Raw genomic sequence first — 22,010 nt, forward strand, 5'->3', positions numbered from 1 at the left:
CTTTTATTATAATTAGGTTGTAGTTCCTTCATATACAAATTGATGATATTTCTGATATACTTATTGTGAAAATAGCATTTTATATTATAAACAGAAATTAAAAGAATAGGATAAAATGTTTCTCATTCAAACTTTAACGGTAATCAAAAACTGAAATTAGATCAAGTAACTTATTTTCCCTTTTCATCTGTTGTTTCTATATACTGAAAGAAAGAACTAGATTATCTTTATTTCTTAAATGTTTTTTAACGTTTATTTATTTTTGAGACAGAGAGAGAGAGTGCATGAACGGGGGAGGGTCAGAGAGAGGGAGACACAGAATCTGAAACCGGTTGCAGGCTCTGAGCTGTCAGCACAGAGCCCGACGCGGGGCTCAAACTCACAGGCTGCGAGACCATGACATGAGCCGAAGTCAGCCACTTAACGGACTGAGTCGCCCAGGCGCCCCTTTATTTCTTAAAAATAAGATATAATAGGCTTTTATGTAAACAGTTTCTTCTTTCAGTTTTGCTATAATTTTACTGTAAAATGTGTGTAATAATTATCATCAATCCCATCAGCTAAAGACCTTGAGGAATACACTTGGCAAATTTGGGTTTATTGTTTGCTGCCTTAAGGGAGACTACACCCCCAGAAAACACTGGGTCTCTCAGAAAGTAGGGGTTGTTAGTGTAGACTATGTGTATGATTGAGGACATGGAATGAGTCATGGAGTTATCTTGCCAAGGATTTGACAGAAAAAAAGCATGGAGTTTTTGGAACAGTCAAGAAGTATTATCATTATATCAGATGGGCTCATTTGGAGTTAGTTTTATATACATTTTCTTAATATCTTTATGTTCTGAATCAGCTAGTGTTATCAACTTGTGTGTTGACTTTGAGTTTAGATAACCTGTGACAGACACTATAACTTAGTATAGCACAGTTTATCTGTTTTACAACTATGGTGCAGTCCCATTGGAAATGTTCCCTCTTATAGATGAACATTTTTTACTTTATTATTTTTTAAAATTTTATCGTTTTTTAAATTTATCATTATAGTAACATAAGGTTGCTGGAAATATTTAAAGATAAAATATAGGTAAAGCACATGACCCGTGGTAGGCACATAATAAATATCTATATGAAGTTTAGAAATGAACTCATCAATTATCAAATACACTATAATAGTAAATAAACAAAATAGGGTCAGTTAAACTGGATAATAAGACTAGAAAATAGAATAGAGAATAGAATCTAAAGCTGATAACAAATTGCTACAATATCATTAATTGTACCTTGTATGGATATGTTTTAGAAATTTTCATTAAATGACACTGTGTGACTAAAGGAAATAAATAGACATTGTCTTTAAAATTTTTTCTATTTTTATTTTATTTTTAGAGAGAGAGAGAGAGAGAGAGAGAGAGAGAGCAGGGGAGGGGCAAAGAGAGAGGGAGACACAGAATCTGAAGCAGGCTCCAGGCTCTGAGCTGTCAGCACAGAACCAGACGCGGGGCTCAAACCCATGAACCGTGAGATCATGACAGGAGCCAAAGTTGGTTGATTAACCGACTGAGCCACCCAGGCGCCCCAGAAATTAGTTTTAATGTTTTTATTTAATCTAAGGATATGTTAGTATTAGCATGATGTCAGTGCAATGTGCTGTATGGAAATACCAGTCTATTCATTTGTGTTTTACAGTTGGAATGGACAAAACCACCAGTTATAGCCAAGTGAAGACTAAAATAAATGTGTATATTCTCAATCATCAGAGGTTTGTAGGATCAAAATGATAAAAACAGAAAGTCAAACATTCAGTGCTATAAGCCTTGTTTCCCTGTATGTTAACTGTTTTTGCTTTCTTTACCTTATTGTTATTTTGTAGACCTCATGCACACATGTCTATGAGAAACAGAGGGTTTAGGCTTTCTTTCTCCCAATACTGTTTATCAGTCCCAGGGAAGGGCCCTTTTAAGATCAGCTTTTAGACTTCACATGGTTGTGAGGAGTTTGGAATATTTTAACAGTCCATTCTTGTGGTCATGCGAACACCTGTGACTCATGGAGGAGTAACGTGTATTAATTATCTTGAGACAAATGAAAAGAAACAACAGTATAATGCAGTATGTATAACATATTTTATATGGGTTCTGTTATAAAAAGTTGTGTGTGTGTGTGTGTGTGTGTGTGTGTGTGTCTATCCAGGCAAAGAAGTTTTTGAAAGACCATGGCTTTCAGCTGGTGGAAATATAAGCCAAAGTAAAAATCCAGTAAATATACAAATTATTGGATTACTGGGTGTTCTTTACACAATAAAAATTATCAAGAACCCTATGTTGGATTTCCATAGGGTAGTGTAAGAAAATACTAAAATGTTTTTGATTACTCATTATCTCTGTCCCAAAACCTGCTCATTTGGCAAGCGTGAATCTAAGGAATTTCCTCATAATATTACCTATTTAGCTCTTCATTTTCCTCCTCCAAAGAGAAACTAGAAAGGTATACCTTCAGGCCTATGGAAAGTAGTGGTAATGAGAAAAAAACATTTTTTGTTTAAAGAAATCCTTAAGGTTTTTTTTTTTTTTGGGGGGGGGGGGGGGGGGGGGGGGGGGGAGAAACAAAAGATCATATTGAATTCTGACATTTAAAAAATCTAAGCAAAAAGAGTATATAGTTCTTTTTAATAACTTATATTTCAAATATTTTAGTTTTATTTTTTCTATAATTTTTAATCTTGCTAAAAATACTGATTTAGAGAAAGAATACTTAATTAGCTGTGTTGAATTCTTTAATTTTACACTGGGATTAAGTTTTCTTGTAATTCTAGGATAACCAGTTATCTTATTCATCTTCTTCAGTTTATTTGTAGACACTTAAACAGAAAATGAAGCCCAGGGAATATAAGTGATTGTTCATGACCAAACAGAATGTCAACAGCAAAGACTAGGTTAGATCTCATGTGATCCCTTCCAAAGCTGGGATCATTCCACCTATATTCTAAATATTTTCCCTCTTTTCTTAATAGGTGAAGTTAACTGAATACAGCTTCTCTTAGTCTCTACTAAAATGTTTGTGTTCTGAATTCCAATCACCTTTACTTCTCAGGAAAAAAAAAGACACCAACTTTCTTTACTCTACAACTATACTAATATTAAATCACTACCATATTGAAAAAATCACATTCTATACTTTCAACCCATTTGGATTGTAAATGCTTCAGGGTTGTTTCCATATCTTTTCAAAATTGTGTCCTTCTGTCTTGGCTCCGTTCCTAGAACATGATAAACACTCAATAACAATGTTTTTGAATGGATTTTTTAAATTCAAAGTCTGTTCTATTTATTTCAGAATACATTATGGTACATATTTAGTTTCTAGGTGATAGAATTATCTAAATAGATTTTGCTTAGAATTGAATTAAGATTTTTCCTTTTCTGATGTTGTCCTGACTAAAAATTATAGAAGAAAATAGATAATATGAATTGTGTGGCTTATGCAAAACACAACCTGAGATTAAGTGGTTATCCTATTGATTTGAGTTCAGTCTTTTTGTTGTCTCCTTGAAATAGAGAGCACAATTAGATAATAATTCCAAATACTGAGATCAAATTTTTATGGAATTTATTCACTAAATTTATAACTGTGGTACCTGATAATCACATTGAATTATATGATTGGCCTGTTAAAAATACTTTCCTTTTTAAAATCATAGACCATAGTTTAAATGACTATGTTCCATATAGAAAATGTGAAGTCAAAGAGAAATACTGCCTTTAAAAATGGCAATATTCTAAAGCCCCAGGTAAATTTTTATATAAAGCTTTGATATAAGAGGAAAATAATATTTTCTTTAAATGTAGTAGATTGTCATTCCCCAGGCTCCAAACAATATATTTTTAAAGAAATTGTAGGTATAATTTTGTTTAATGCTACTCATCGCAGGTGGCTGGATATAATTAGTGTTATTAATTTTGGTTCACAGCTCCTTGCAAAAAGCAGGATAGGTACATTAAAGATCGGTAAATAAACGTTCCACAGTGATTGTGCACTTCAGACTTTAGTGATTATTGTATTATAAAATGTTCCTTTAAAAAAATAAACTGTGATTTAAATGGGTTATTCTTGGGGTGCCTGGGTGGCTCAGGTGGTTAAACATCTGACTGGTTTCGCTCAGGTCATGATGTCACAGTTCGTGGGATCCAGCCCTGCGTTGGGCTCTGCGCTGACGGTGTGGAGCCTGCTTGGGATCCTCTCTCTCCCTTTCTCTCTCTGCCCCTCCGCCACTTGTGTATACGTGCACACTCTCTGTCTCTCTCTCAGAATGTATAAACAACAACAACAAAAAAAGTTGCAGTTGGTATAATCTATTTTACCCCTGAGTGGATCTACTATTCTCTTGAGAAGCTGCATCTTGACTTAATTCATTTTTTTTCAGGTTTAGTTGAAAATGCAAATACGATAGTTCCATCAAGTTAAAAACATAATGTGTTCATGTTGAAGTGCCATTGTAAAGGAGTCAGCCTAAAATGACTATTGATTAATAGTCTAATGTTTATATCCAACTAAATGACATTCAGAATCCAAGCTAATTTCAGTCTTAGATGCATTTATAGACTTCAAAAAATGGGGTATTCATTTTGTCTTTTTTATATGCAATAACTTAGTATTCAAAAGGTCTTGTGTTTCTATACAAATTACATTAAACATCAACTCCTAGGGGTGCCTGGTTCGAGCCCAGCGTCAGGCTCTGTGCTGACAGCTCTGAGCCCGGAGCCTGCCTCGGATTCTGTGTGTGGGTGTCTCTCTCTGCCCCTCCACCACTTATGTGCTCTCTCTCTCTCTTTCTCTCTCTCTCAAAAATAAGTATTTAAAAAAATGACTTAAAAAATCAATTCCTAGACAAAATGGATTTTTTAAAATCCACAAACACTGGATTCAGTGTAGTCTGTTTTTTTCAACATTCCAATTGTAGTCAAATACATGTGATATGTATAAAAATATGTAAGTGTATTCAGAAATTTCTTGTGTATATAAAATTATACAAATACATTTAATGAGTACTGTGTACCCACCACCTGTCTTAAGGAATAACATACTACATATTAAGTTGAAGTCTCCTAAGTGCATATTATATGTTCTCCTTCCCATTCCATCAGAATGCATTTCTAGATTCCTGTTTTAAACATATTAAAGTTTACAAAATGGATTCTTAATTTTCCTATCCTTCTTCAAATTGGATTTATCATTCAATATAATATTCTAGTAATTTATCCATTTTACAGATGCAGTTCAATTTTATACATTTTGACTGTTGGATACTTCCATTGTATGCTTTATGATATTTAGCCATTCACTTGCTGATTTAATTTATTTCTAACTGCAAATGAAACTGCTATAAAGGTTCTTACACATATCTTTCTGTATCTGTACGAGCATTTTTTAGGATACCTAGAAGTAGCATTATGTATATATGGTATGTGCATTAAATTTTTTTTATTTTATTAAAATATTTTTTAATGTTTATTTTTGAGATAGAGACAGAGCGCAAGCAGGGGAAGGGCAGAAGGAGAGAGAGGTAAACACAGACTCCTAAGCAGGCTCCAGGCTCTGAGCTGTCATCACGGGCCGGACGTGGGGCTCAAACCTAGGAGCCGTGAGATCATGATCTGAGCTGAAGTAGGATGATTAACCAGTGGAGCCAGCCAGGTGCCCCTGATGGGTACATTTTTAAAGTAGGCTCCAAGCCCAACTTGGGGCTTGAACTCAGGACCCTGAGATCAAGAGTCCAGATGCTCTGTGGACTGATCCAGCCATGTGCCCCTGATATGCATATTTTTAAATGCATATATATTAAAATTACTCTCTAAATTAGGTATGACAATTGATATACTCATTCACATTGTTTAAGAGTCCCCATTGTTCTACATCTTGCTAGTACTTGGAAACTAGGTGTTTTTTGTTTTGTTTTGTTTTATCTTGTTTTTGTTTTGCCCTAATGATAGTTAAACTGCATCCTTTTGTGATTTTTACTTTCCCTGACTATAATAAGATTCAGCATTTTCTCAGAAGTTTATTGGCCATTTTGGTTCCCCTTTCTTAAATTACCTTATTATACTCTTTGCCCATTTTTTTCAACTTTATTTTCAATTGTTTCATTTTAAATTCGTAGAAATCCCTTACTCAGTTTAATAATCCCTTATTTTAATGTTTAAACCTTAGATGACCTTATGAGATTTTTTTTATGCTTCGCGATATGTGTATCTTGACAAAGAATTATGCATACTCTAAGGACATAGATATATTATCTTTGCTTCTAAAAGTTTTGAAAATTTGCTTTTATGCACATAGATCTTTTAGTGGTATATAATTGCAAAAATAGATTTTAAAAACCTATTACAGGTGGAATTGTCTTATAAAATTTTGTACAAGAAATCTGTGATATGTGATGTATTCAGTTCTTAGTGCATTTATCACCAGATTTTATTTTATTTTTTAACGTTTATTTATTTTTGAGACAGAGAGAGACAGAGCATGAACGGGGGAGGGGCAGAGAGAGAGGGAGACACAGAATCGGAAGCAGGCTCCAGGCTCTGAGCCATCAGCCCAGAGCCGACGCGGGGCTCGAACTCCCGAACCGTGAGATCGTGACCTGAGCTGAAGTCGGACGCTCAACCGACTGAGCCACCCAGGCGCCCCTCATCACCAGATTTTAAAATGATTAAACATGTTAGTAAAATATTTAATACTTTAATGCGCATACAATAAAGTAGCTTTGTGTGTGTGTGTGTGTGTGTGTGCGTGTGTGTGTGTGTGTATGTATGGTGTGTTTTGGTGATGATGAACCTATTGAATGCAATGTTTAAAATATAATGTCTATAAGATTTATGTGTCAAGAGACTCAGACCTCAAAACCAGTCCTCTCTGACCTATAAATTTTACCTGGCTTAACCATGTAGAATGGAAGTTATGCATACACACACCCAAAGTGAAAACCAAGCTATTTTCAAAAAGCTAGGTGTTTGAATGACAGCCAAAAAGTAGTCAGGCTGACAGATTTCCTGTACTTTAACTGGTAAAAATGATCTACCCTAGAAGATACTGGTGATATTCTCTAACTCATGTCAAATGGTCTTTCACAGTCTTTCATAATCTCGTGGATTATGCAGGTCCAAAACAGCAAACTTTCACATTTGAACAGATGATTGACTCTCTCCACTAGATCTATACGAATGAAGACTTTCTTACATAATTAATTACTGTGGTAGACTAGACATATCATTCTTCTCTACAATGGTCATCTCCACTGGCACTTAAATTCTGTAGTTAGCAGACATTTCAAAATTAACTCCTTAGTGTATCATCAGTGGCATTCAGCTGCTTTGGTTTCTCAGGTGTGTGCTTTTTGTGTGGGATTCCTTTAATGGGGGGAACATGAAGCAGTCTAAGACTTAGTGATTAGGTGAGCAGAGTGAACCTATACTTAGCCATTGTTATTATTCATGAGAATAACAAAATGGTTATTCTTTAATTCAAGTTTGATTGCCATGGATCTTATGCACTGTTTTTATTAATGATACTTTCTTTTAGTTGGTTTAAGCAAAAAGACAAGCAGAATTACCTTAGTGTTAGTTTTTATAGTATGCATACAAAATATATGCTAATTCCTCCCCAGGATTCGTGCCTTCAGTTGTCATGTATTTTTAATATCTTTTAATCTGTACCAATTTCTCAGACTTCTTTGGCTTTCATGATCTTGATGCTTGTGAAGCACACAGGCAAGATATTTGGTAGAATTGTCCACGATTCAAGTTTTCCAAATACTTTCTCATAGTTTCAGGTTAAGCATTTTAGGCAGAAATATCATAGAAATGAGGTTGTACCATTCTCAGGGCAACATATCAGGAGGAATGTGGTGAAAGTTTGTCCCATAGTGGTGATCTCCACTTTGATCCTTCATCAACGTGATTAAAGTAGTCCTTGATTAATTTTTCAATATGGAGTCAGTATTTTCCTTTATATTAAAAAAGTAATTAAGGGGGAGATTACTTGAGATTATATAATATCACATTGTTCATTTTTACCCTCTAGGTTCATTGTGTACTTTAGCAATTCATTCTACATTTATTAGAATTCTGTAAGGGAAAAACTTTTCTTACATACTTATATTTATATTTATGTTTATATTTATATTCATTCTATATCTTAGTCATTGTCCACTCCCAAACACTATGTGTCCTTTGTGGTTCTTAGATACTGGGTTGTGTAAGTAGAGTTCACTGAATTTTACCTGGTAAGTAAATGTAGCTAATATTTAGAAATGAAAAGATCACTCATGATCAGAAACACAATAATAATATTTTATCTAAATTTGGAACATTTTTAGCCAGTGGCTTACCATTCTTGTGGCATGATTATGATTTTATGATAACCATTTTCTTTCACATTATTTCACAAATTAATATCATAATCCAAATGGGAAGATACAAAAGTGTATTGTTCTTCCCTTTATATTTTGATAACGATAGCTTTGGATCAATTGTGTTATTTGAACTAAAAGAAAATATGTCATGCAAAAATATAATATCTTGAAAAAATTGTTATCTTGACTTGCAGTGTCAGGGAAAATGGTAGAGTAGGATGACCCTAATCTCACTCTGTCCCCCATTAATAACTAGATATTACTCACATCCATGTAAATAAACAGAGAGTGATCCAAAGACTGGAGAGCAAACTGCACAACTAAATGTAGAGAAGAAGCCACTTCTGAGAGGTTAAGAAGGGCGGAAATGTGGTTGGGAACTGCCTGCAGGAGGGAAGGAGCTGCAGGCATGGAGAGAGGAAAGAAATGGTCCCTTGCACCAGGGAGCCCACACAGGGAAGACAAATCCCCAAAATGACTGGCTTTGAAAACCAGAGAGGCTGAATTCCCTCAGTTTGTTTAACCAGTGGTATTTGGAGCCCGGAGCTTTAAAAGTCAGCTGACTCAGCAATGGATGAGCAAGGAGGGCCAGTGAGGGCTGGGTCCTTACCCCGAGAAAGACTGTAGCCTTTGGAGATGAAACACAGAAGCTAGAGTTTGCACTGTGCATGGGAGGAAGATCTGTTTATACTGATTTTGGAGCATGTTGGGGGACTTCTCCAGGTACAAAGCAGCTGGCAGGTGCCCTTACCCCGCCTGCGTAAACATAGAGCTACTGGCAGGAGGCAGTCCTGCACAGACACTTCCTACTTAACTTGCTAGCAGGTTCCCTGGCCCCTGTGTTCTCCTGAGAACTCGCCCATTCCAAGCCTGCTGGCCTGGGCCCTGGCTCAGCACATATTTTGTCCACACAGCACATGCCCTTCTCAGCCACCACACACACAGACACTGTCTATCCCTGGCTGAACCTTTGCTTTTGGGGTATGTGACCTAGGACTTGGGGCTCAGTGCAAATTTTGCAAACACTGTCACCCCAGCCCCTGGCCCTCTAAGTCATGCCCCTCAGGACTGGCATGCTTGGGTCTCACTAACGCCACAGAGAGTGAGACATCTGAACTGAAAGAAAAAGCGACTCAGACACAGAGCAGCATGCAAGCAACACACATAAGAGTCTCCTCTGAAGCTCCAGGTTCCAGGGAACAAGGGACACTGCACTGCAGGGCACCCCAGGACCTCTTCCTCATAAATCACTACTTTTAAGAGCACAAGACATAGCTAGCTTTCCTAACATACAGAAGCAGACACTGAGAGGTAGACAAAATGAGGAGACAGAGAAATGTGTCCCAAATGAAAGCACGAAATCACAGGCCATCTATGCAAAACGGAAGTAAGTAATATACCTTGATACAGAATGTAAAATAATGATCATAAAGAGACTCACTGGACTTCAGCAAAGGGTGGAGGACATCAGTGAGACCCTTGACAAAGAGATGAAAGATAACATATCAGAGGTGAATAACTCAATAAATGAAATTAAAAAATAGAATAGATTAAAATAGATAAAATTCAGTCAAGAGAAGCACACGATAAAAGGATGTAAAATATGATACCAAATATCCAAAAATTGGAAGGGAGAGTAGTAAAGAATGAGTTCTATATTAAGTAACCATCAGTGTAATATAGACTGCTATATGCAGAAAATGTCATATGTAAACTGAACAGTAACCACAAATCAAAAAAAACAGTAATAGATATGCAAAAGTAAAGAGTAAGGAATCCAAGTATATCACTAAAGAAAACCTGCAAACCATAGAAGAAAGACAAGAAGGGATCAGAGGAAAACTACAAAAACAACCACAAAACAAGTAACAAAATGGCAATAAATACATATCTATGAATGATTACTTTGAGTGTAAATGGACTAAATGTACCAATTAAGAGACATAAGATGACAGAGTGGTTAAAAAAACAAACAAACAAGACCCATCTATATGCTGCCTACAGGAGTCTCATTGAAGACCTAAAGACACATGCAGATTGAAAGTGAGGGGACAGAGAAACATTTATCATGCAAATGGATGTCAAAAGAAAGCTGGAGTAGCAATACTTACATTGGTCAAAAGAGACTATGGAGTCTATAAAGAGACAAAGACGCTATGTAATGAGGGGAATCCAACAAGAAGATATAACAATTACAAATATACATGCACGCAATGTGAAAGCACCCAAATAGATAAAACAGTTAATAAGCATAAAAGAACTAATCACTAGTAATACAATAAGGGGCTTAAACATGCCACTTACATCAATGGACAGACCGTCCAAACAGAAAACTAGCCAGGAAACAGTGGCTTTGAATGACATCCTGGACCGGATGGACTTAAAACAGATCTATTCAGAAAATTCCATCCTAAAACAGTAGAATAGACATTCTTTTTAAGTGCACACAGGACATTTACCAGAAATAGATTTCATATTAGGCCACAAAAGAAGCCTCAACAAGTTCAAAATGTTGAAGTCATACCATGCATCTTTTCTGGCCACAATGCCATGAAAGTAGAAATCAAACCCAAGAAAAAATATGGAAAAAGCACAAATACATGGAGATTAAATAACATGCTATTAAACAATGAATGGGTCAACCAAGAAATCAAAGAAGAAATTAAAAGTTACGTGGAAATAAACAGAAATGAAAACACAATGGTCCAAAACCTTTGGGATGCCACAAAAGTCCTTCTAAGGGGGAAGTTTATAGCAATACAGGCCTATCTCAAGAAGAAAGAAAAATCTCAAACAGCCTAACCTTACAACTAAAGGATCTAGAAAAAGAACAAAACCCAAAACTCAAAACCAGTAGAAGGGAAATAATAAAAAAAAGTAATAAAAACAAAAATAAAAAAAGGAAATAAATGATATAGAAACTAAAAAACAAACAAAAAAACCCAATAAAACAGATCAATGAAACCAGGAGCTGGTTCTTTGAAAAGATCAACAAAATTAATAACCCACTAGCCAGACTCCAAAAAAAAGAACACAGACCCACAAACACACACACACACACACACACACACACACACACACACACACAACAAGGACTCATATAAACAATATTGCAAATGAAAGAGGAGAAATACACCACAGAAATACAAATAATTGTAAGAAAATATTATGAAAAACTATGTGCCAACAAATTAGACAACCTAGAAAAACTGGGTAAATTCCTAGAAACATAACCTACCAAAACTGAAGAAGGAAAAATAGAAAATTTGAACAGACCAGCAAGGAGATTGGATCACTAATCAAAAAACTCCCAACACACTAAAGTCAAGTACCAACAACTTCACAGGCATATTCTACTAAACATTTAAAGAAGAGTTAATTGGGGCACCCAGGTGGCTCAATTGGTTAAGTGTGGACTTTGGCTTCAACATAATAAAGGCTATATATGAAAAACCAATAGTAAACATCATTCTCAATGGGGAAAACCTGAGAGTTTTTACCCTAAGGTCAGGAACAAGGCAAGAATGTCTACTCTCACCACTTTTATTCAATGTAGTACTGGACATCCTAGTCACAGCAATCAGAGGACAAAAAGAAATTAAAGTCATCCAAATTGGTAACAAAGAGGTAAAACTATTTGCAGATGACATGATACTATACATAGAAAAGTCTAAATCTCTAAAACTCTAAAACCTCCACCAAAAAACTAGAACTGATACATGATTTCAGTAAAGTTGCAGGGTACAAAGTCAATGTGCAGAAATATGTTGCATTTCTATGCAACCGAGTAATAAAGAGTATTTGTTAATGATGAGGCAGCAGAAAGAGAAATTCAGAAAATAATCCCATTTATAGTTACACCAGAAATATTCAGATACCTAGGAATAAACCTAACCAGAGAGGTGAAAGATCTACACTTTGAAAACTATAAAACACTATAGTAAGCTATAAAAGAATTGAAGATGACACAAAGAAATGGAAAGATATTCCATGCTCATGGATTTGAAGAACAAATATTGTTAAAATGCCTATACTACCCAAAGCAATCTACAGATATAATGTGATCACTATCAAAATCACAATAGCATTTTTCACAGAACTAGAACAAAAAATCCTAAAATTTATGTGGAACCACAAAAGACCCCAAATAGGCAAATCAGTTTTGAAAAAGAAAACCAAAGGGCACCTGGGTGGCTCAGTTGGTTAAGTGCCAACTTAGGCTCAGATCATGATCTCACAGTTTGTGGGTTTGAGCCCCATGTTGGGCTCTGTGCTGACAGTTCAGAGCCTGTAGCCTGCTTCAGATTCTGTGTCTCCCTCTCTCTGCCCCTCCCCCTGCTCGTGCTCTGTCTCTATCTCTCAAAAATAAACATATGTTAAAAAATTAAAAAAAAAAAAAAAGCAAAGCTGGGGGTATCACAATTCTAGACTTCAAGTTATATTACAAAGCTGTAGTAATCAAAACATTCGGTACTGGCATAAAAAGAGACACACGATCAACAGAATAGAAGGTCCAGAAATAAACCCATGATTGTATGGTCACTTAGTCTTTGACAAAGCAGGGAAAAAATATCCAGTAGGAAAAAGACAGTCTCTTAAACTGATTGTGTTGGGAAACCTGCCAGCCACATGCAAAAGATTGAAACTAGACCACTTCTTACATACACTTACATACTAGACCATTTCTTACATACACAAACTCAAAATGGATTTAAAGACTTAAATGTGAGACCAATTTCATGAAAATCCTAGAGGAGAACACAGGCAGGCTCCTCTTTGGCATCAGGTGTAGCAGCTTCTTACTTGATATATATCCTGAGGCAATGGAAACAAAAGCAAAAATAAACTATTGGGACTTCATCAAAATCAAAACCTTCTGCATGACGAAGGAAACAATCAACAAAACCAAACGGCAGTTTATGGAATGGGAAAAGACATTTGCAAATGACCTATCTGATAAAGGATTAGTATCCAAAATATATAAAGAACTTACAGAAGTCAACACCCCCAAACCAAATAACCCAAGTAAAAAATGGACAGAAGACATGAATAGACATTTTTCTGAAGAAGACATACAGATGGATAATAGACATATGAAAAGATGCTCAATATCATTCATCAGGGAAATACAAATCAAAATACAATGAGATATCACCTCATGCCTGTCAGAATGATGACAAAACAAAGGAACAACAACAACAATAAACAAGAAACAAGCTTTGGCAAGGAGGATGTAGAGACAAAGAAACCCTTGTGCACAGTTGGTGGGAATGCAAACTGGTACAGCAACTATGGAAAACAGTCTGGAGGTTCCTCAAAAAGATAAAAAAAAAAAAAGAACTACTCTATGATTCAATAATTGCACTACCGGGTGTTTTCCCAAAGAATACAGAAACGTTAATTCAAAAGGATATATACACCCCTGTGTTTATTGCAGCATTATTTATAATAGCCGAATTATGGAAGTGGTCCAAATGTCCATTGATAGATGAATGGATAAAGAAGGTGTGGGGGTGTGTGGGTGCATTTGTGTGCGTGTGTGTGTGTGTGTGTATACCTATATGTGTGTATACACACACACAATGGAATATTATTCAGCCATAATAAAAAAAGTGAAATCTTGCCAATTGTAATGACATGGAGGGAGCTAGAGAGTATAATACTAAGCAAAGTAAGTCAGTCCAAGAAAAACAAATACCATATGACTTCACTCATATGTAGAATTTTAGAAACAAAACAAATGAGTAAAGGAAAAAAAGAGACAAACCAAGAAACATGCTCTTAACTATAGAGAACTCACTGATGGTTGTTAGAGCAGAGTTAGGTGGGAGAATGGGTGAAATGGGTGACGGGGAGTAAGGAGGGCACTTGTGGTAATGAGCACTGAGTGATGCATTACTGTATCACTGTATCGTACACCTTAAAACAATATAACACTGTGTTAACTAAACTGGAGGTAAAATGAAATATATCTCACTGAGTTACATAAAGCATAAGGCATATTTTTATCATTTTATAAAGAAAGGTCTAGAGAAGCAGTTCTCAAGACTTTTGTTCTTTTAATGAGACATACTTAAGTTATAAGAATGTTCAAATTTTCAGCACATTTCAAAAAAACATTTTTATATTATTAGGTTGCAACACAGATAAAAAGTCAGTAAGTTGTCAACTCCTGAGTATAAAAAAGCACACACATACACAAACAGAAAGTAAAGCTAAGTTTACTATACTTACAGCAGGAAAGTAGAATAACAATGTGAAGATTCTTATTAGTGCCTTGGAAGTATAGATACAAACATAGATGTTTTTAATGTTCTAGCTCTTTGGTGTTCCGGGATGTGGGCTTCAGTGGTTTAAAGAAGATATTTACATAGGGAGAAGGAAGTGGTTGCAATTGACTAAAGTTTATAACAAACAGTGTGCAGGAAAAAGCATGAATCTTAAAGCAAGTCATTATAACTAAGCTGTTGTTTGAAAAGAAAATTGTTTGCTCAGGTAAGATAACTGATGTGCTAATAAAAGACTTGTTTGCCTAGATGGATAAACTCTTTGTCCAGATAAATTTGTTTATAGGAATTTCCTGAAGTAAACAGTAAAATTATTAATTTACACCTTTATCTTTCTAGAAAGGAATGTTCTGGACAAATAATTATGTCAGTTTGATACACAGGATCTCAGTTCTCAATCCTGGTCATTAAACTATGTATATTCAAGTGGTCTCATGTCAATATTCAAGGTTATAAATGATTCCCTTGATAAGAAATTGATGATATAACTTTCTGCCTCACTCAGGAAATGATATTGGAATCTCGATCATTGAGAGTGATGAATAACTCTAATTTTTAACATAAAATGAATTATTCACCAGTGTTATTTTAAATGAAAAGTGCTATTCTATCAAATTATTTATAAAAAAAAACTTAAAACACAATGATGTAATATCTTTTTTAAGAACCATTGCCTGAGAAGCAAACCTAAATGCCAGTAAATTTGCATGCTAAAATTGAATTTCCTCTCTTCTAACACCAAAGGAAAGATCTGTTAGTAAGAATCTATTCCTACAATTATTATTGCTCCTTCTACATAAGAACCATGTACTTAAAAAAACCTGATTTCCTTTATATACATATATCAAAATAATTTAGTTTAAACACATGTGCATACGTACTTGCAGGCGCACAGATGCACATAAGAATTGTTGAAGCCTAGTCTGGGTTTTGGAGTTTCAGTATGAGTTTAACCATGGATTAGGTGATTGACAAATTCACTTCTCTGAGAACACCATTTTTTTCTATCTTTAAACTTAAGGCATTGAAATCTATAATCTTTAAGGTTCCTTTTTTACCCTCATGATTTTATAAGGCTAGATTATGCATGCGTGTGTGTGTGTGGTGTGTTTGAAAAATTTCAAATTCTGGAATTCTGTAGAATATGAGGTAGGACATGGTAGGTCACAAAAAAGTTTTGTTTGTATTTTAACAGATTTATGGAAAAAAAAACACTCCTTTTCCCTTTGGTGATTTCTTCACATTTTCTAGTTAACTATAAATTTAACATAAGGAATAATGCAGACATTTTTAATGACCAATTAAGGCATCAGTTTTACTGATAGAAGCATTGCTTTTTCTGATGAGCAAAGTCTAGGTGTAGATGAATTGGTTTCCACGAATTTCCTCAATCAAAGTGTAACATATTTATTACACGTTGCTACACGCGTCTAATGCCAGGAATAAATAGTAAAGCCTATTCTGACTGGTAATGTCATAGGACATTTGACAATAAGGTACATAGAATATATTATTGTTTACATTTGTTTCATGAACCTCTCTCTAGAACTTCTTAATATCCAGAATGGAAGATGGATGAATCCAGAAAAATAGTATTTCCTTGTGTAGTCAAAAGTAGAGAAGCTTTTAGTACAGTGAATCTTTTAAAATGTTTCCTAGGACATTTAGTTCAGTTTGACAAATATTTACATAGCACTTAATGTTGTAGATAATAATTCACATGTCATCCCAGAGTCCTGGAGTCCTAGATGGCATGCCTTGGGATGCCTGTCCTTTATAAAACTATGCACCACTTTTCCAGGGAGTTTCAGTTCTTAACTGAAATAAGAAAAATGGGTTGCTTTCAACAATCTTTATAAAGATTTAAGAATGACATATGTGAAAAATCTTTTAAAAATGAAATGCTGTGAATATAAAGCCTGGGATATAAATCAAGAAGCAGAATACTTCTTCAATCTTCATGAGCAAAATGATATCAACCTGGTGGTCCATTATCTGTGTCACCTGGAGCTTTTTGAGATGGAGACCTGTAAACACACATGATAAGTCTGCAATCTTCAAAAGGTCATTAATTAAGAAATGAGTAGAAATATTGAGGAGAAGTATGGCAACAAAAGATTATATTTAAGGCATAACAGCATGTTTGAGCTTTTTGTGAAATATAAGAATGCAAACCAAATCACTAAAGCAACTGATATTTGCATGAATAAAGAAAAGAATTTTGAAAATTTAATTTCTCGTGTGGAACACAATTATTGTCAATCATCATAAAAAAATATTGAGTGCCTTCTGTGTGTTTTGTGGGTCTAGATATTTGTTTTACACACATAGAGGGTGATGCTATAATTATATGTCTTGTACATATTGAATTTCAATTGCTGAAATGCAAGAGTTTCCACAGTATGTAATTTTTAGATAATGAGATCATTTTGAAAATACAATGTTTTCCTTCTCTGCAAATGATCTAGCAGAATATATGACTTATTAATTTATGTTTTCACTCATCTGTTTTTCAGTTAGTTACTTGCTGTTTGTTACTCTTTGTTTTAGGCACTGAGAATATTACAAGATTCCTTTCCCTTGGGAATCTTATCTTTTTTAAAAAAATTTTTTGATGTTTATTTTTGACAGAGAAGAGAGAGTGCAAGTGGGGGAGGGACGGAGAGAGAGGGAGACAGAGAATCCAAAGCAGACTCCAGGCTCCGAGCTGTCAGCACAGAGCCTGATGCGGGGCTTGAACACATGAACCGTGAGATCATGACCTGAGCCAAAGTCGGATCCTCAACCAACTGAGCCACCCAGGCGTCCTGAATCTTAACATTTATGTAGATTCTAGAGTTAAGACACTGGGTTGGCTTATCAGCTGTGACACTTCCGCATGTTTGCATTTCTGAAAAGGATGTGTCAGCTGTCAGTTTTCCAGAGGACCACTGGAAAAATTTTTGATCAAGGCAAAACTGAGTTTACGGCCCTATCTCAGAGATATTGCTGGTTCAGTTCCATACCAGCACAGTAAAGTGAATATTGCAATAAAGTGAGTCAAATAAAGGTTTTGGTTTCCTAGTGCATATAAAAGTTATGTTTATACTGTAGTCTGTTAAGTGTGCGTGCAGTATCATTATGTCTAAGGAATGTACAGACCTTAGTTAAAAAATGTTTTACTGCTTAATAATGCTAGCTATCTTGTGAGCTTTTAGCAAGTCCTAATCTTTCTACTGGCGGAGAGTCTTGACTTGATGTTTATAGCTGCTGACTGATCAGGGTGGTGGTGGTTGAAGGTTGGGGTAGCTGTGCCAATCTCTTAAAATAGGACAACAGTGAAGTTTCTGGCCTCAATTGACTCTTCCTTTCACAAATAATTTCTCTGTAGCATGTGATGCTGTTCAACAGCATTTTAACCAGACTAGAATTTATTTCAAAATTGAGTCGTCTCACACTCTGCCACTGCTTTATCAACTAAATTGTAATATTTTAAATCCTTTGTGGTTATTCCAGTAATATTCACAGCATCTTCACCAGAAGCATATCCCATCCAAAGAAAACACTTCCTTTGCTCACCTAGAGGAAGTAACTTCTCATCCATCAAAGTTTTATCATGAAATTGCAGCAACTCAGTCACGTCTTCAGGCTCCATCTCTGATCTAGTTCTCTTGCATCTACACTCACTTCCTCCACTGAAGTCTCAAACCCCTCAAAGTTGTCCAGGAGGATTGGAGTCAGCTTCTTCCAAACTGCTATTCATGCTGACATTTTCATCTCTTTCCACGAATCATGAATATTCTTAATGACATCTATAATGGTGACTTGTTTCCAGAAGTTATTCAATTGACTTTGTTCAGATCCATCATAGAAACCACTATCTATGGCAGCTGAAGCCTTGTGAAATGCATTTCTTAAATAACAATGCTTGAAAATCAAAATTACTCCTTGATTCATGGGCTACGGAATGGATGCTGTGTTAGCAGACATGAGAACAACATTAATCTCATTGTACATCTCCATCAGAGCTCTTGGGTAGCTAGGTGCATTGTCAGTGAGCGGTAATATTTTGAGAAGAATCTTTCCTGATCAGTAGATCTCAACGGTGGGTTTAAAATATTCAGTAAACCATGTTGTAAACAGATGTGTTGTCACCCAGGCTTTGTTGTTCCATTTATAGAGCAGACAGAATAGATTTAGCATAATTCTTGAGGGCCCTAGGACTTCCAGAATAATACATGCTCACTGCCTTCAACTGAAAGTCACCAGCTGGATTAGCCCCAGCAATACAGTCAGTTTGCCCTTCGAAGCTTTGAAGCCAGGCATTGACATTTCATCTCCAGCTGTGAAAGTTCTAGATGGTATCTTCGTCCAGTAGGAGGCTGTTTCATCTACATTGAACATTGGTTGTTTAGTGTAGCAACCTTCTTTGATTATCTGTGCTAGACCTTCTGGGTCACTTGCTGTAGGTTCTACATCAGCACTTGCTGCTTCACCCTGAACTTGTATGTTCTGGAGATGGGCTTCTTTCCTTCAACCTCATAAACCTACCTCTGCTAACTTCAGACTTTTCTCCTGTAGTTTTCTTGTCTTTCTCAGCCTTTGTAGAATTGAAGAGGGTTGGGGCCTTGCTCTGCATTGGGTTTTGGCTTAATGTTGGGAATGTTGTGGATGGTTTGAGCTTCTATCCAGACCAGTCAAACCTTTTCCACATCATCGGAAAGGCTGTTTCCCTCATCGTTCTTGTGTTCACCAGACTGGTACTTTTCATTTCCTACAAGAACTTTTCCTTGGCATTCCCAACTTAGCTAATTTGTGTGATGCCAGAAGCCTAGCTTTTGGACTATCTTGGTTTTTGTATGTCTTCTTCACTAAACTTAATCAATCATTTCTAGCTTTTGATTTAAAGTGAGAGATGTGTGACTCTTCCTTTCACTTGAATACTTAGTGGTCATTTTAAGATTAATAATTGGCCTAATTTCAGTATTGTTGCATCTGAGGGAATAGGGAGGCCTGAGGAGAGGGAGAGAGATGGGGGAATGATTGGTCAGTGGAGCAGTCAGATCACATACTATGTTTATCACTTAAGTACGCCGTTTTATATGGGTACAGTTCATGGCACCCCAAAACAATTACAATAGTAACATCAAAGATTATGGATCACAAGTTAACATAACACATGTAATAGTAATGAAATTGTTTGAACTGCTAAAAGAATTACCAAGATATGATGCACAGACACAAAGTGAACCGATCCTGTTGGAAAATGGTGCCGATGGAATTGCTTAGTGCAGGGTTCTTGCAAACTGTCAACTTGTAAAACATACCATATATGCAAACGGCAGTAACATGAAACACAATAAAATGATGTAGGCTTGTATGTAATTTGCCGCTACAAGGCATGTAATGTTAAATTTATGTGTCAATTTGGCGAGGCCACAGTGCCCAGACACATGTTGACTTATGAATGTTGCTATAAAGGTATTTTAACACAATTAACATTTTAATTAGGAGACTTTGAGTGAGCAGATTAGGCTCCATTATGTGGGTGGGCCTCACCCAAACAGTTAAAGAGTTTAAGGAAAAAGATTTTTCTCCTCTGAGGAAGGGGAAATTCTCCAGCAGAATGCCTCTGGACTGGAATTGCAACATCATTCTTCCCTGGGTTTCTAGCCTAGCAGCCCATCCAGGACGTTTTAAGACTTGGCAGCCTTCCCAGTCACATGAGCCCACTTCTTAAAATAAATGTCTCTCTCTCTCTGTATATAAATACACATTCTATTGATTTTGTTTCTCTAGAGACCCTGACCAGTACAAGTGATAACACCATCTTGACGGAGGTTAAAGAACATCTTGGAAGGGAGAAATCAGGGACAGATATGTATAGCATTTCGTTAAAAATGATTTCTTAATCTGAATAATTTTAAACAAGTCCTGCAATTCAAGGGGCTTGTTTGGAATGGGAAGAGGTTATGGCTCAATAGCTCTGGGTTGATGGAGGTATAGTCCAGGCAGGTACTGATAGGCCACTTGCTAGTCCCAATAGGTACATTATTTCAGTTGGTTCAAAGTCTTCAAGGAGGAAATATCTTCAGGAAGCAGCAGTGAAGTTATTTTGCCTAATCTCAGGGCTTTTTGTTGTTGCATAAAAACAGGGAAAAAAAAAGTTTTTCCAGAATTGTTTAGAACTAGGACAGGAAAGTATGCCATTTCACTTCTAAAGTTTATGTGTGTATACAAGATGTTCGAGAATAGAAGAGTCCAACAAGACTTTGGCAGCAAGAATCCATTCGTGGTGGCCTCTTTGAAATCAATATAAGTATTTATTTCTGATATTGCAAAGGAGTCTCATTAGTGAATTACATGCTGGGTCACAAGTCAGAAATCCCGGTTGCCAGTTCTGATTCCACGTCTCACTAACTGAAGGACTTAGTAAGTCTTTTAACATCTTTGAGTTTACTGACTTTCCGTATGGGATCCTGGCCAGGATCTGATTCAATTTTAAAATCCTGTTATTTCCTGAATAAATAATAAAAAATGGAGAATATGTAGTAAGTATGAGATTCCTCAGAGGTTGTCTGATCAAATGATGATGGAAAAGAAAATTTGGGACACACTAGACAATAATAGATTTCTCAAGAAGTAGTGACTGAGGCATCTTGAATATAGAGATGATTATTTGAGGCTACCTTTATCATGATAGTTTAATCTACAGTGGTGTAGCCCTTCCATTGGCCACTATAAGTAAATAAGTAGGTAAATAAATATCAGGCTCCTGTGACTATGAAAATTTAGTCATTGAACGGATGAGCAGATCTTTGCAATTGGAAAAGTGATAGCGAATTCGAGTATTTCTGTGTGGTGGCATTCAAGTCAATATGCACACTATTACAGCTGCTCATAGGGATCCTGGGTGATCTTATTTAGAGATACTTTGTCACAGAGTCTAAAATAGTTGCCAGAAGAGTTGAAAGTGTTTTAGAAACCATTTGCTTTATTTCTGTTACATGATAGATAAATACAGCCCTGTAATGCCTGCTATAAATAATGCACTTGTTTAGTAAAATTAGTGTTGCACAGCACTGCGTGTCCTTTTCCTTCACAGTTCGATGGCACTGGGATGGCAGGGAGTTCCTGCCACAGGTATCAGCTGCTGCTTGTGCTGTCATTGGTCTCCAGCAGTGGTTCTGTTAATTATCTTGCGATAGTGTCTGAGGCAGAGAGCAATCTCTCCTAAAGAGCAGACAGATTTAAAGAGGCAGAATTAATGAAAATTGATTCACACATTCTGTCATGTAGAGGTCTGCTGGGAGCCTTTCTTTCATATCCCCCTCCCCATTTCG

This window comes from Panthera uncia (assembly GCF_023721935.1).
Source record: "Panthera uncia isolate 11264 chromosome A1 unlocalized genomic scaffold, Puncia_PCG_1.0 HiC_scaffold_17, whole genome shotgun sequence".
Taxonomy (NCBI): Eukaryota; Metazoa; Chordata; class Mammalia; order Carnivora; family Felidae; genus Panthera; species Panthera uncia.